The sequence below is a fragment of the Monodelphis domestica genome, chromosome 6 (genome assembly GCF_027887165.1).
Source record: "Monodelphis domestica isolate mMonDom1 chromosome 6, mMonDom1.pri, whole genome shotgun sequence".
Taxonomy (NCBI): Eukaryota; Metazoa; Chordata; class Mammalia; order Didelphimorphia; family Didelphidae; genus Monodelphis; species Monodelphis domestica.
The window spans coordinates 83,026,690-83,043,105 of NC_077232.1; the positions used below are offsets into that span (position 1 = coordinate 83,026,690).

Here is a 16,416-nt window from a genome sequence, read left to right on the forward strand (position 1 = left end):
GTTGCTGTGGAGAAGAAGATAGCTTATATGCTATGTGAAAGAAAATAAGGTCTGAGACAGGCTTAACCAACAGGCCTCACCTAATAAGATGAAACTTCATAAGGGTTCAACATTCAACTTCACAAATACACAATGAAAAGATGTATTGATTTTTCTGGTCAATAACTTCAATATTAGTCAATATTGAGATATAGAAGACAATAGTACAATTTTGTGGTTCATTTAGGGATAGAGACATCTTACAGGAATGAGGAGAGATAGTAAATGACATATTCTGTCCTCATCAGACCAAAGACCACAGATGACATAGTGTGTTTAATTATAAGGACATATGTAAGGAAAGATAATTGACAAGATTTGCAGTACTCAGAGATGAGCTATCAGAAGAGTGAAATGCCTTGATTTGTTGACAAATGAAGGACTGAAGGAACTAAAGGTATTTCACTCAGTAAGAACAGAGGAGAAATGGGGCAGACAAATATTTTCAAGTACTGACAGTACTCTCACCTAGATGACAGATTAGATTTGTTCTATTAGACCCCAGAAGGTAGAATTAGGAGCAATAAATGGAAAATAAAAATGATTTTAAACTCAGTGTAAAGAAAGCAACTTCCTATGAATTTGAGCTTTCAAAAATAGAATGGGTTACTTTGGTAAATATAAATATATTATGTTATGTTATGTTATATTATAATATATATCACATCACATCACATCACATCATATCATGTCATATCATATCATATCATATCATATCACATTACATTACATCATATCACATCACATCACATCGTATCATATCGTATCGTATTGTATCGTATCATATCATATCATATCATATTATGTTATGTTATGTTATATTATGTTATATTGTGTTATGTTGTGTTATATTATATTGTGTTATATTGTGTTATATTACAATATAATATATTATATAAATTAAGTATATACTATATAAAGCATTTATTCTTTAGATGGATAATTACTTGTCATCTATCTTATAGAAGATCCTTTTAAAAGTTTTTTTAAAGTACGATTTTTTTCTTGAAATTGAGTTTCTTTGATTCTATGAACTGATGCTGGTCATCTTTAAGAAATTATATAAGGCAGGAGAGGTACATAGTACTAAAAATAGTTTCAGAGAAGAGTAAAGTTGTCACACTAGAGGCTAATAAAATTGCCTTTCATTTCTAGTAAATTTTTGAAATATATTATGTTCTATTGTAGTCTCAATTGTTCCTTCTAGTTCTAAAATTCTATGCTCTGTGACCCTTTAAAGTTCTAACATTTTATGTTCTAAGTTCTCTTCTAGTTTTAAGATGTTATGATTCTATATCATCTACATCTATATTCTCTTTGCTAAGTCATAACTTGGTAACCAGTCATATACTTTGGAACATTCATCCTCTTAGCTGTTCCCATCCAGGTAGCCCAACTGGGTGAACCTCAAATTCCATTTGTGTGTGCTCTGGAGAAAAACCTCCATTCTCATGTAAGTCCATGGAGATAGCAAAAGAAGGGCTACTACTTCTGGTCCAGGTTGAACCAGGATTGCCAAGCTAATCCTGAGTAAAAAATAGCTCAGGACCCTTAGAAGTTTAGACCTGCCTACTTTGGGACTAGATAGACTTCTTTCCCTTTTACTTATAATTATGTTATAGAAGACTGATAAAGATATTAATTAGACTGTATTAGTAAGTCTGTTCAGAATTGAATCAATGAATAGATTCAAAAAGTGTACAACAATATTATTCCGGAGGGGACTGTCAAGTGGTGTGTTTGTGGGAATACTAGATACTAGATATGTGACCAGAGAAAGTCACTTAAACTCCTTAGACCTGAGTTTCCTAACCTATAAAATAATTAGGTTTAACTCCATGACTTATAAGTTCCCTTCAGCTTTAAATCTGTGTTCAGATATTATATGTGTTATCCTTCAATCTAAATAGTTAGCTGGCACTCCTTTTTCTGATTTTATATTTCCTGATTTTTTTGTTTCTTCAAATGTAATAATTGACAATGTGTTATATTCTACTTATTACCACCACCTGTGTCTCTATTGCCTTTTGGATCATTCATATTTTGAGTCTCCTGAGACTGTGACATTATATGACTACAATTTTATTGTATCACTCAGAGAATAAATTTTAAAGGGCTTATATTCTGTCTCAGACTTTTACTAACACTGTGGTTCTGAGCAGGTTACTTAACCTCTCCCAGCCTCAATTTCTTCATATATAAAATGGGACAAAAATAGTATCTAGCTCATAGGGTTGTTGTTAGGATCAAATTAAAGGGTATATGTAAAGTTCTTTACAAGCCTTAAAGGACTATATAAATGTTAGTTTATTATTTAGTTATTGCGATTATTTCCAGGGTGGTAATTGGGGTATAATTTTCTTTTTTTGGATTCAGCAATTTTCAGAGACCAAGATCTATGTCAGGGTGGGATCCCCCAAGCTGAGAAACTTGTGAATCTAGAGGCACTGAAAAGAAAAAATCATAAAAGCAAGTCCCTTTTTAAAAATAATATCCCAATGCTCTTGTCCAAACAACACAAAAACAACCACCTAAACATACCAATTCAAATTAGGAATGTAAAAATCAGATTTGCCTGAAGAGATTTAAGAGTGAAAAATTGAATTACTTTTTGAGAGTGCTCCCATGTCAGGCCCTACAAACTTCCATGCCTCCAAGTAATTGTAGTTTTAAATAATTGATTTCAGATGGTTCCAGAAGTGGTGATTTAGGGTTTCCAGTGAAGTGTGTCTCCAAGGATTCAACTGTCATGCTTCTCCTCTTGTCCTTTCTCTTCCTTTCATACTCACACCTTCCACCATATACTTCATTTTTCCTTCCACTCCATTTTGGGAGGAACTTCTCTTTGGTGGTATTTGTCTGAATTCATTCTTCAACCAGGTTTTCTTGCTGTTGATCCTATTCCAAGGACTTATAATGTGTCCACCTTTCTATATAGCCTTCTCATTGGACCAAATGTCAGTATCAAGAACATTGCTTCTCATGGTCATTCTTTAGTATTATGAATGTAAAGAATTTTGTTTGACCTAGATAAAATGCTATAGTTATCAGTGGGTCAAATGGTTTTGTCTTAGGGTGCTGACTTCCAAGGAGGGGCAAATTTCTTCTTTGGAAGTGAAATAAATTTTCTTACCAGATGCTACTGCCATTCTTATGCCATCTCATGACCTACCTTCTTTGGGGGTGGGGTGGGGAGAGGGAGGTTTCACTTCTTTCCATTTGGATTACTATTCCCCTGGAAACAACCTTATCTTAGCCTCCTTTTCTCATTTTCCTATCACCCTGGTGTTCCTCTTGTGGATATTTCCATCTCCCCAACATTCCAAAGGGTATGATTTTTAACTTTACTTTCAGAGTTAGAAGGAAATCGAGCAATCATTTCATTGCAATTCATCTTTTTTACAGAGGAAGAAGCTGAGACTCAGAGGGATAACATGATACTGAAAGCCATTCAGTAAATTAATGATACAGCCAACATTAAAATCTTGGTATACTAACTATAATTCCATTCTATAACAAAAGAGCTAGAAGAAGTCATCTTGGCTACCTTGTATTTGAAAACCTGAATCTCTACAATATCTCCTACAACACATAGTCATCTACTCTATATTGAAGACTACTGTTGATGAGAAACTTACTCTCATCCCATTTTGAGATGACTCTAATCATTAAGAAATTCTACCATACATTGAGCAGAGATTTACCTCCCTATAACTTTCTCTCTGTGTACCTAGTTCTGTCATCTAGAGCCAAAAAGGATAGGTCTAATCTGCTTTCTCCAAGGTAATTCTTCAGTCAGGGTCAGTCCAAAAGCAATTATTGAGCTTTTAGGAAATGCCATCCTTTAGGGAAACAAAGAAAGACAAAAACAATCTGAGCTTTCAAAGAACTCAAATTCTAATGAGGGAAACAATTAAAGAAAGTGATCGTGTCTCCTTTCAGTCTTTCCTTTTCCAGACTAAACATCTCTGATTCCTTTAATTGATCCCTCTATGATATCATTTCTAGGCTCCTCTAAATTCTGGTTGCCCTCCTCTGCAAGATCCCCAGTTTGTCATTGTCTTTCCTAAAATGTGGGTCCTTTTCACCCCATCAGACTATCTGCAATGATATAAACTTGAGAATTTATTGGGTTTAAAATATTATTTGTCATTTATCAATGATATGAAGCCTGCCTACATGTTAATTAAACAAATTAAGTCAAAGTTCTTAGTTCTTATTTGCTCAGTAAGATGACATTTAGTCTTTGATTCATGACATGTAGAAAGCTTTTGTTTTAAATAGAATTAACTTTAAGATATTGCTCCAATGACATGTTGAAAATATTGGTTATTTGACTTAAAGGACAGGAAGCTGGGAAGGGTAGCTCATATGTTGTCATAAGATTCAGAGACCAAAATTATTTCAGGAGGATATAATGTTGGACTAAATCTAACAGAGTGAATCATTGGATATGATAAGAATTAACATCTTCTTAGAATGATGTTAAAAGAAATCGGCTGAGCAAGTAAAAGGATAGTGATAAGATGGTTAGGCAACCATTTGTAAAAAAAAAAAGACTTGGAGATTTTAATAGAGCTTGACTTCAAACTCAATATAAGTTAACAGAATGACATTGCCGTCAAAAGCTAATATGATCTTGGATTGAATTAAGCAATTTACCATGTCTAGAATGTGTCATGGTCAAATTCCAATTTCAGTTCTGGGAACCACATTTTAGGAAGAGCTTTGAGAGGCTATAGATCATCCAGAGGAAGGTGACTCTCCCCAGTGCTTAGGCACAATGCCTGGTATATAATGGGCACTTAATAAATGTTAACTGACTTACTGACAGGATGATGAGTGAACTCAAAGATACATTATACAATAATCTATTGATAGAACTAGGGATATTTGACTCCAAGAAGATAGTATTTCATAGGAGTGGTGAGAGCAGTATACATTCATTATAATCAAAATTTGAAGGGTTGCCATATTTAGTAGGGATTAGATTTTTCTTCCAGCACTCAAAGGGCAAAGGGTTAAGAACAGTGAGTAGAAGTTACATAAAAGTATATTCTAGCTCCATTAAAGGTAGAACATTCTCATGCAGATTTTAAAAGTAAAATGGATTCCCTTGGTAGGCAGTGAGATCCCCATTAAATTCCATACAGGTATGTAAACAGGAGGAAGATGAAAACTTTGGGGGAATATTATAGAAAGGAATCCTTTTTCAGATAGCTGTTGGACCAAATGACCTGTAAGATCCCTTGCAACTCTAATATCTGGTGATTTTAAGATCAAATGAAGGTGTCAAGGATTGAATTAATATAAGCATATGACTTTCCTACAAATGTATAACACTATGAAACATACAATGATTCCTCTACTCAGTTCTAGGGAATTTTTAACATATTTTGACTTGTTACTTTATTCTTTAATCTTTTGATATTTTATTTTGATTTCATGAAAGAACTCTTGAAATTCTAAGATACTTTTTTTTATTCCTTTCTACTTGTTCCTTTACTGTGCTTAACTTGTCTATATGGTTTTCACATTTTCTATTCATGCAATTTCATAATGGTGGTAGTTAGGTGGCATAGTAAATAGAGAACTGGGTCTAGAGTCAGGAAGACCTGAGCTCAAATTTAGACGGAGATACTATCTCTGCAAGGCTGGGCAAGTCACTTAATCACATTTGCCTCCATTTTCTCATTGATAAAATGAATAGGAGAAGGAAATGGCAAATCATTCCAGTATCTCTGCCAAGAAAACCCTTCAAATAGGGTCATGAAAAGTTAGATATAAGTAAAATGACTGAACAACAACAATGAATCTTACAATGCTTTCTGTTCAAACTGTATGTTCCTCAGGGATTTCTAGTGTGCAATGCACAAAAACAGCATTTTAAAGATTATTTGTTGACAGATATACCTTTTTTCCTATAATTTTTATCAGGGCATTAATTACTCCATATCAATCAACCAATTAATATTTTAAGTACCTACTATGTGCCAGACATTATGCTTTGTGCTTCTGTGGGCAGGTCATGAAATATGTTAGTACTTTGATCAAATATGGAAAAATGATATTGCATAGAAAATTTTAGCTTTTTTAGATGAATCTGTTTTGATATAGTTGGTCTGCTACTTGGATTCTTTCTGTCAGTTTTAAAAAAAGTACTACTCAAACTTCCATCCTAAGTATGCCTATCTCCTCTTCAAAATCATTTGAGTTATGAATGCTGGGTTTTCATCTATTTCATGAGCTTTCATTAAATGATCATTTTTGCTTTTCATATTTCCATAGATACTTGATTTTAGCTCTTGTTTTACCTGATCAGAGGTTAGGGATAACATTAATTTTTTAAATTGACTTACATTATTGATTTTGTCTATATGTGTATGTGATTTTAAGCTGAGGGCTCCAGTGTAGCAAAAGTAGGATGAAGTCCCCCACCTATTACTAGTAAGAACTTTTAATAGTTTTGTTCTGGCTTTTAAAGAATTGTTGTACTCATTATCATTATTTCTACTACACATTTATAGCCAAGATTGCCAAACTCAGATGAATTATTTTCTATTTTTCCTGAAGAGCCTTTTAGTTCCATGGAGTCCTGAATATAGAGTTCCCTTTAATCCTCTGTGCTGATCTATCTGTTGGCAAAAAGAATCCCTTGATGCTGAACCTTCATGCCTGATACTTTTGGACATCAGAGATCCATAGTATCCGAGCATGTTAGAGGTGGGATGAGCCTTAGAGACCATTTAGTCAAATGTTCTTTATTTTACAAGTGGAGAAATTGAAATCCAGATGAAAAAGATCTTGCCCATTATTATTAAACAAGGTCATTAATCTGATTTCCCGATCTTTGAGAGAAAACTCAAACCCAGAGAGAAGGACAAATGTACTGCTAAGGACTGAGAGATGACACTGACACTGATGAGCCTTTGAAATGTAGTGTGCTACAGTGAAAAGCATATATAATTTCAAATTAGAGGACTTGGTTTCAAAATCCCACTCTCCACTTATTCATGTGATCTTGGTCAAGGCACAATAATAATAATGATGACAATAATAATAATGATGATGATGATGATGACTAGTAAATGTATATAACTGATTTCAGTTATTATCTCATTTTACTATAATCTTGGAAGATAGGTTGCTATTTTTATCCTGATTTAACAGATAAAGAAACTGAGACTGACAGAAATTAAAATGACTTACTAAGGGTCACAAAACTAATGAGTCTGGATCAAGATTTAAACTTAAGTCTTCTTGACTCTAGTTTCAGCACTCTATTGTACTTCACTGAATTTATTTATGAAATGAAATCTGAACAGGTAACTTCTAATTTCTTTCCTAGATTTAAATCTATGACCCTCCTTTTGAATAAATTAGCATAACTCAGTTCAATTCTGGAACCTTTACATAAAATTCTGTTTAGGATTAGAGAACAATCATCTGTGTGATTTCCTGAGGAGCAGAATTGACATGAAAGTTTAGTAAAAGAGAAATCTTCCTGCTTATGTCTTTGAGAGAAGACAGATTATATTTAGGGAGAAATATGGAAAGAGAACAACCATCAGATGTAGGTAAAAACCAGAATCCCGACATGTCTCTGAATTACTCTTAGGAGTGATGAATGACTCTCTTGGGTGAGTTGAGATATCTTGTTCCCAGTGGGAAAACTCATTCACTCTAGAATTTTCTGGTATATTCTATTTTAGATTAGTTCTATGATTTCTATTTGCTATCAGTATAGATAAATGGGCTTATTTACAAATCATCAATATTGACTATTATTGAAGGTCTTTCGTGCAGCATTTGTGGGAAAGGAGTCAAGAATTTGGATATAAACTGCACTCATTCCTCTTTGAAAGTTAGAAACTAGGAAATAAAATTAGAACCTCAAAATCACTTTCTCTAAACTAACAATACTTAAGGGGAGGTAGATAGGTAGAATTTTCACATTCCCCCTCTCTGAGGAGAGAAGAGTGATGAGTCTAGTCACTTAAATCTCCTACTCCTTTTCATGGAGGAATCAAATCCCTAGAAAAGGTGGAAAAGGATAGGCAAGACTTTCTTGTTCAATGGTAAACCCTTTAGAGAGAGATGGGCAAGATTCCCAAGCTCTCTATTCATTCCTCTCTGTGAACTGCATTTAGACAACCCATGCTGACATACATATAGCATATAACATATATGGAAAGAATACATACATTTACATGCTATATCAGTATTGTCTCATGCCGGTATATGACCCTTAGAGCTTTATTTTATATTTATTATACATTGTTTCAATTGCTCAAAATCATCTATTGATAAGCATTTTGAAGCATTTATTATGTACCATTCAGTATGGTTCATTAATATTAATAAGAGATCCCTTCTCTCTGACCCTTTAAGAGGTTTTATAGCACTTTCTGTACAAAGTTGCAAAGAAAGTACAACTATTTCTGTCCCCATTTTATGGAGGTGGAAAGTGAGACTCGGAGAAAAGGTGATTTACCCAAGGTTATGCAGCATTAAAGCTTGCTCTCCTGACTCATGGTCCAGGGCTCTTGTTACAACATTAATTCTGACATAGCACTTGGAAGAAAATGTTTTAACTTGTACCTTTGTATCCGAAAGAACAGGTTTATTCTAGACTCTTTGCTGATCCTGCCTAGAGCTGTCTTCAATGGCCAATTGAATATTGATTATTTGGAAGTTGTGGGGCAAGGAGAGAGGGTGAGGGAAGAGGTGGAATTAGCACATCATTCCATTTATAAATGGGCCCCAATGCTGCAAAGCACAAGCCTGTGGGAAAGGGAAATTCTTATTCTATCATCTAGAGAAGATAATCAGAATAAGAATAGCATACATTTATATTTTGATTTAAATACATTATCCTAACAGTTTGAAACAATGGTAAGATCTCTTGACTGGAGTCAGAGTACTTGAGTTCTGGTCCATTTTTGCCCATTTCTAACTCTCTCCTCTTTGAGCCTCATTTTCCCTATCTGAACTGGACTAGATATCTATTTCTAAGGTCCCTTTCAGTTTTGATGTTCTGTGTTCTAAAGTCCCTTTCACTTATAGCATTCTGTTTTCTACATTTTAAGAACCCTTCCAAACTTGACATAATACATTCTATGTTCTTAGGCATCTGCCAACTCTAGTATTTTATCTTCTAAGGCATCATCTGCCCCATCTGACCTGTAGTTTAGAAAACATGGGTTTGAATTACTTATTTATTGTTTGGACAAGTCTAGTAGGCAGTCAATTAGCCCACAGGATAGAATATGAGGATTGGGGTTGGGAAGACCCCGTTCAAATCTTGCCTTGAATAATCATTATCTGTGTGATCCAAGGCAAGGCATTTAACCTTTCCACCTCAGTTTCCTCAGCTGTAAAACAGAGATAATAACATGTCACAGGGCTCTCATGAAGATTAAATTAGATAACATCTAAAATGTTTTGCAAACCTTGAAGAGTTTTATAAATGCTAGCTATTACTATTTAATCACTCAGTTTCCTCATCTGTTAAATGGAGGAATAGGACTCAATGACTTCAAAGGTCTCTTTTAGCCCTAAAGTGATGCTTCAATTATTTTATATCTCTTGATTCTTCTAGACTTCCAGCTCTAGGCTTCTACAAATCTCAAAATGACCTCAGGGGGTAGCTTGTGCTAGTGTTGTCACCCTTATTTTTCAGATGATTAATTTGAGCCCAGCAAGATTAAAAGACTCGATTAATCCAAGGTTCACATAGTTAAGTTAATGTCTAGGAACAAAGCTAGAACTCAACCCTCCAGGATCACAATATAGTTTGTTTTTTTCCATCATCATAATACCACTTGTCTAATATTGATGTTTATATGCTTTACTATAAATACATTTTTGTGTAGAATTGCCTGCATCCTGCCCTTGAGAGAGGAAAACCCTGGACAAAGAGCAGGAATTCCTACTTCACACCTTGGGGAATAATATTCAGTAACTCCTTACCCAGAGAGGTAGATCAAGCGGAAACTATGAACATCTGGGAAAAAAGGTTCAGATGAGTTCATGGCTGCCTAAGCTAAAATGAGTCATTCAAGGAAACAAGGCTGGGCAAGCCTGGCCTTTGAAGAGACTGTAAGGTAAGTGAAATTGGTCTTTGAGACCCTTATCCTTTCTGTTCTAGTCCATTTTCTTTATTTTTAACCCCAAAATATTTTGAATGTAAAAACAGCAGAATTCAGTCACTTATTAGATAGTAATAGCTCATATTTCCAGGGCAAGGACATTGTGATGGGCTATTTTTCCTGATAAGAGTTTAATCAATTTGATAGAGAATTATTATTTTTAAGGAAATTGAGACAAAGATAGTGAAGCAATGCCAACTGCCTAACTCTTAAAAATCTTACAGAAATCAAATCCAAGAGTCTTGATTTCACCTCTAGGATTCTTTGGATTGTGTGATGTTATTCCAGAGAGTAGATGAGGAAGTTTTACATATTGGCGTTAACAATGACTTAAATGAAGAATCTGGAGCTGTTGTAACTGAACTGACAGAACTGAGGAAGTCAGGAGGAAGCTGGTTTCGGGAAAGATAAGGAATTCAATTTTAAATGTCTCATGTTTGATAGTATGGCAGGATATCCCAATGGTGATATTTAGGACTTGGGTGGAAATTCAAGTTTGAAATATCTTGATTGGAGTTTGGAAGTCCTTTGGCAATGGATGACATAATGGAGATCCTGAGTCCTCAAGGACACTAGTAAGGAGAGGGAGGGAGAAAGAGTGAAATCAGAGAGAGACAGACAGAAGTCAGAGATGCACAGAGAGAGAGAGAGAGAGAGAGAGAGAGAGAAACAGAGACAGAGACAGAGAGAGACAGACAAAGACAGAGACAGAGAGACAGAGAGAGACAGAGAGGGAGACAGAGAGACAGAGACAGAGAGAAGAGAGAGGACAGAGACAGAGAGACAGAAACAGAGACAGAGGGATAGATATAGAAGACAGAGAAAGTGATAGAGAGAATGAAGGAGAGAGAAAGAGAGAGAGATAATGGCAGAGAGAGACAGAGCCACAGAGAGAGAATAAGAGAGAGACAGAAACAGAGATAAAGTGCAAGAGCACATCATCTTGGGGAATGTCCACATTTTCTCATTTCAGAGACAAGAAGAAGCACTGAAGGAAAAGATAGGCATAATTAGAAATGTCGAATTAAAAAACACCAATCCTCCTACCTCCTTAAATTTCTAAAGACCCTTAAGATTTTTAAAAGTACTTTTTTTACAAAAGGTCTATGAAGTACATGATATAAGTATTTTCCAATTTCACCTCTCATATGTAAATGAGAGAGCATAGTATAATAAAAAGACCGTTTGTCTTCTTAGAGTCAAAAGAACTAGTTCTGAGTCGTGCTGACATTGATTATCTGTGTGACCTTGGAAAATTAATTTAACCTCCTCATCTATAGTTTCTTCATTAATAAAATAGGACAGATGAGATAGTACAAACAATGGTTTGAAAAATCAGGAAGATGGGAAGAAATTTTTGAAATTTTTCAGTGGAAAGAAGAGGGAAACAATCACCATAACCTCAGATATATGATATTGATAAACAAGGTAAACTAAAGATTCTAGTTTAAGGAGGTAAGTTCAAATTCTCATGACATTAAGATTTGGTGGAGGTGACAATTAAGATAATATGGTTTTTGAAACAACAACTTTTGAAAAGTTGCAGGATATGAACTCAAACCATATAAATCATCAGAATTTCTATAATTGCTAATAAAGTACCAGCAGCAAGAGACAGAAAAGGAAATGGCATTTAAAATAACTATGGACAATATAAAATACTTGGAATTCTCTCTACTAAAATGAACAAAGAGTTATATGAACATAATTACAAAACACTTTTCATACAAATAAAAGACTGATATGAATAGCTGGAGAAACATTATTTACACTCATGGGTAGACTGAGCCAATATAAAAAAAATGACAATTTTACCTAAATTAGTTATTCAGTGCTATACCAATTAAACAACCAAAGAATTGTTTTGTAGAGTTAGAAAAAAAGAGAGATAGACAGAGAGCTGATTTCAGACAGGAAAACCTTGTCCATAAACCAAGTAAGGTGTTAAATGCTTTTTAATTGATTGATTTGCTGGCACTCTCTCTACTTAAAGTTGAGGAGTTGATAAATTCTTGCTTTGCTCTGGTGACAATTTCACTCTTCAAAAGTCAAAGAAAGCAAAGAAGGGAACTGTTAATAGTGTGTGTGTAACTCTTCAAGGTCACATAGGTGGTAACCATTATTTGTTTTGTTTTCCAATGTATGATTTATTTTTAACATTCATTTTTAAAAATTGATTTTAAAACTCTGCCTTTTCTAGTTCCTCCCCCTCCCATTGACAAAATAAGCAATCTGATATCAATTACATATGTGAAATCATGCAAAATATGTTTCCATATTAGCCATGTTACTAAAAACCCAAGAAAGATAAAATGAAAAAAGTTATACTGTTTGCACTCAGAATTCATCAATTCTCTCTCTGGAAGTAAATAGCATATTTTGTCATGAATCCTTCAGAATTATCTTAGATTACTGTCTTGATGTAGAAAAAGGACACATTTATTAAAGTCTACAGCTGATAATTTTTACAATATGACTGTTTTTATATATATTGTTCTTGTGACTCTGTTCACTTCACTTTGCATTAATTCATATGGCTCTCTAGATTGTTCTGAAATCATCTTGTTCATTATGGTATTTCCCAATGATATTTCTTTACAATCATGCACCACAACTTGTCCAACTATTTTTTAATTGGTGGTCATCTCCTCAATTTCTAATTTTTTGACACCAGAAAAAGAGCTGCTCAAAATATTTTTGAACATCTTGGTCCTTTTCCTTTTTCTGTGATCTCTGGAGATATAGTAAGGGTTTTGTTGGGTCAAAGGGTATACAATTTTAATTGTTCTCTAGATTGACTGGAGGGACTGTTATTTTGAATCTGATTCTGACCAGTAAGGAGGGACTGTTTACTAAAGCTCCATTGATTTGAATCTTGGGAGAAATGACCACTGCACAATTAAAAAAAAAAAGCAAACCCATGAACAAAATAGAAAAGTCTAGGCATTATATGGCATTACATGAATTCAGAGATGGTAGAAGGATGGGGATTCTGTGAGTGTACCGAAAGAGACTCCCCATATCTTCTCTTGCTTGAAGTCAGTAATGAATACCATATTAGAATAAACTTCCATTTTGATGTTCAATGTGCAGTCATGTGTAATTACTATATTTAGATTTCGTTTCTCCTATCCTTAGGCGAAGAAAACCAAAAGATTGCCTGGTCTGTCTCAGAACTCCAACAAAACATGAGTGGCTGAGAAAGTCTCTTTTACATCCTCTGAAACATGACACAAACTATTCCTAAGGCTAATTTTTGATTGGTCATGAACTAAGCATGTCTATATGTTTTCTGTATAATCTAAGTAACCATGAGAGATCTTATATTGAGAAGCCCATTTATACCAAAGATATGAACCTTTCTATGTCCCAGATGATATTTTTTCTTGTATAAGCTTTTAATGATGTGTGGAATAAAACTTTTTAATAACTTGTGAATGAATGAAAATGTAGAAAAAGCACACATTTATTAAAATCTACAATATTAGCATTAAATTAAGTGTTCAGGCTACAAATAGAAAATGAGACAAACCTTTGTCTTTCAACTTATATTCTAATTATAAGGAAGGGGAGAACTATCCTAGAGAAGCAATAGGAGAGATTGGTAAATTGATTTGTAAAGATACAGGGATAATGAGTGGAGCTATAAGGGAATAGGTTGAGATATCTTTTCCAGAAACAGTGATTGTGATTATGGATAGAAAAGGGTTAAAATGGCATCATGGATATGATGGCGTGGCAACTAGTGCATAGAAGTATAGAAAGCAAAGTGAAGCTTGGGTAAATTTAGGTCCATGATGTAGTAGGAGATGGAGGACACCACCAAAAAACACACTAGGTCCTTAGGACTGGAATTCTAGACATGAACATTGGTGAATATTGATGAGGGAGGTAACTGATCCTTACTCATTCTTTGTCCCTTATGGAAGAGGAAGAATAAAATGCCACCTAGGTTTCACTTGTTTCCAAGTTTCCTCTTCTTTTCTCATATTGGAAACTAGAGATTTATCTACATCCTATTACAAAAGCTAATTCACTTTTTAGCCCAAGGACAATGTGATGGTCTTTAGGTCCATTTGGCCATGTACTATCCTATTTTATGGAGTCTGTATCACACAAAAAGTTACTAGAATAATCACAATAACTCAGAATCCTCAATTAGGAAAATTTCTAACACAGAAAGAATTTAACTCTGCTCATTTAAAGCTATATATTTCTAACTGATCCCTTGTATTTTTATGTTTGTGACAAAAGCCAGATATAAAAACCCTCATATTCTAAATTGTAAAAATGTATGTTTTCTTGCCACAAGAATGTTACTGAATATCTGGGGGTAACATCACAGATATCAGAGAGAATAAGTATGATGCCATGAGAAGTTATACCAAGAGAAATGAAAAACTCTTAAAAGCTACATTTCTAAAAACACAAATAGAAATGATTCCTATGAAGAAGAAGAGAAGGGTCCTCTTGAAAGAGGTCAATACTGATGAAATTGGTACCCATCAGCTATTTCAGATTTGAGAGACATCTATAGAAGTTGAGAGCAAGGGCATTTATCATATAATAAATACAAAAGAGTGGCAGGAGTGTGAATGCTCAAATGACCTGAGGCTGATGATAAATGCAAAGAATGCAAAAAACTTTTAAAAGTTCCTTCAAGGAAAGAGGAAGATCAAAGAAGTGATAGGACAACTGCTGGGTTGGGAGAAATGACAAATGAGACGAATAGAAGCAGTCAGCTCTTGCTTTACTTCTATTTTCTTTGCCAACTAAATGATCTCTTGACTGTAAAATGAAAAAGAAAACTTAAGAGTTAGCTCAACTTTGATTCTTGTCAGAATTCTAGAATGCCTTCCTGTCTGACCTCTCTTTGATCTCGTTTGTTGGTTATTATCCACATCACAGCTCTGAACTATGATAGGACTTCCCCAAGACTAAAATCATGGACTCTTCTCTTTTTTCTCTCATATCCTCCATTTGTTGACCTTTTCAAAACCCAAGGATTTAATCAACATCTCTATGTTTAAGACACTACTGTGTCCACATCTGCTTATTGAACATTTAAAACTGGATGTCTCGTAAACAACTCATTCTCAACAAGTTCAAAACAGAATCCATCAGCTTTCTCTTCAAAGTTATCCTTTTTTCAAACTTTACCAGTCCCATTGAAGAAGTCTTTATAATTCTCTCTTAGATTTGTTATCCTCAACCAAAAGTCTTCCTTTCCCCCATGTATTTCATCATTTACCAAGGCTTATTATTTCTACTTCTATAGCATCGTTTTTACCTCATCTCCCCTCACTACTCACACAATTTAGGTCCTCCTTATGTCTTAGCTGAAACTTTATAAGGACTTCCTAATTAGTTGCTCTGCCCCAAGTTTCTCCCAACTCTAACCAGCCTTCAGATGAATAACCACCAAATAAATTATCCTAAACCTCCCATTTGATCATGTCCCTCTCCCTCAGCACAATCTAGTGACTTCCTTTTGCCTATAGGAAGAAATATCAATTCACTTCTTTGGTCTTTAAAGCACTTAAAAACTTGACTCCAACTAACATTTTCAGCTGTCCAACTAAACTGGCCTCACTCTTTCTCACATAAGACACTATTTCTGGTCTTAAATGTCTTTGTACTGGCTGTTCTAAATTTTTGGAATGGACTACCTCCTCTCTCTTAGAATCACAATTACACATTATGATTCTAAGGAAGTGGTGCAGTGGATGGAGCTCAAATATAAAGTCAGATAATTCTAGCTAGGGGATTTGTGCAGTTATTTAATAGTCATTCACCTCAGTAGAGATAATAATAGCACTTAAATACAAGGGTCTTTTGAAAATCAAAATGAGATATTTGTGTGCCATATAGTAAGAACTTCAAAATGCTAGTTTTTTATTATTATTAACTCAAACACCACCTAAATTTTTCCGTTTATTCCTCCAGCTACTATCCAAATCTCCTTTCATTTATATGCACACATAAATATATATGTACATATTTTAAATATACACATTTATATATACACATTTATACATATCTATGTATATACACACATATTTTACATGCTTATATATGTTATCTCTAATAAATATAAGATCCTTGACTATAAAGGAAATTTCATTTTTGTCTTTATATTCCCAACAGCTAACACAATGCCTATCACATTGCAGATATTTTAAAAGCGCTTATTAAATGATTGCTTTGTTTGTGAACACTTAAAAAT

General features: G+C 34.2%; 1 long non-coding RNA gene across 6 annotated transcripts in view; it reads left to right on the forward strand.

Moving 5' to 3' along the window:
- The first annotated feature begins 1,318 nt into the window (after positions 1-1,318).
- Positions 1,319-16,416, forward strand: part of LOC103095682 (uncharacterized) — a 179,165-nt gene continuing 164,067 nt past the window's right edge. For all 6 annotated transcript variants that reach the window (XR_008912814.1, XR_008912810.1, XR_008912811.1 and 3 more), the window contains exons 1-2: positions 1,319-1,492; positions 9,915-10,145. This is a non-coding gene — a long non-coding RNA (uncharacterized LOC103095682). The remainder of the gene's footprint in view (positions 1,493-9,914; positions 10,146-16,416) is intronic.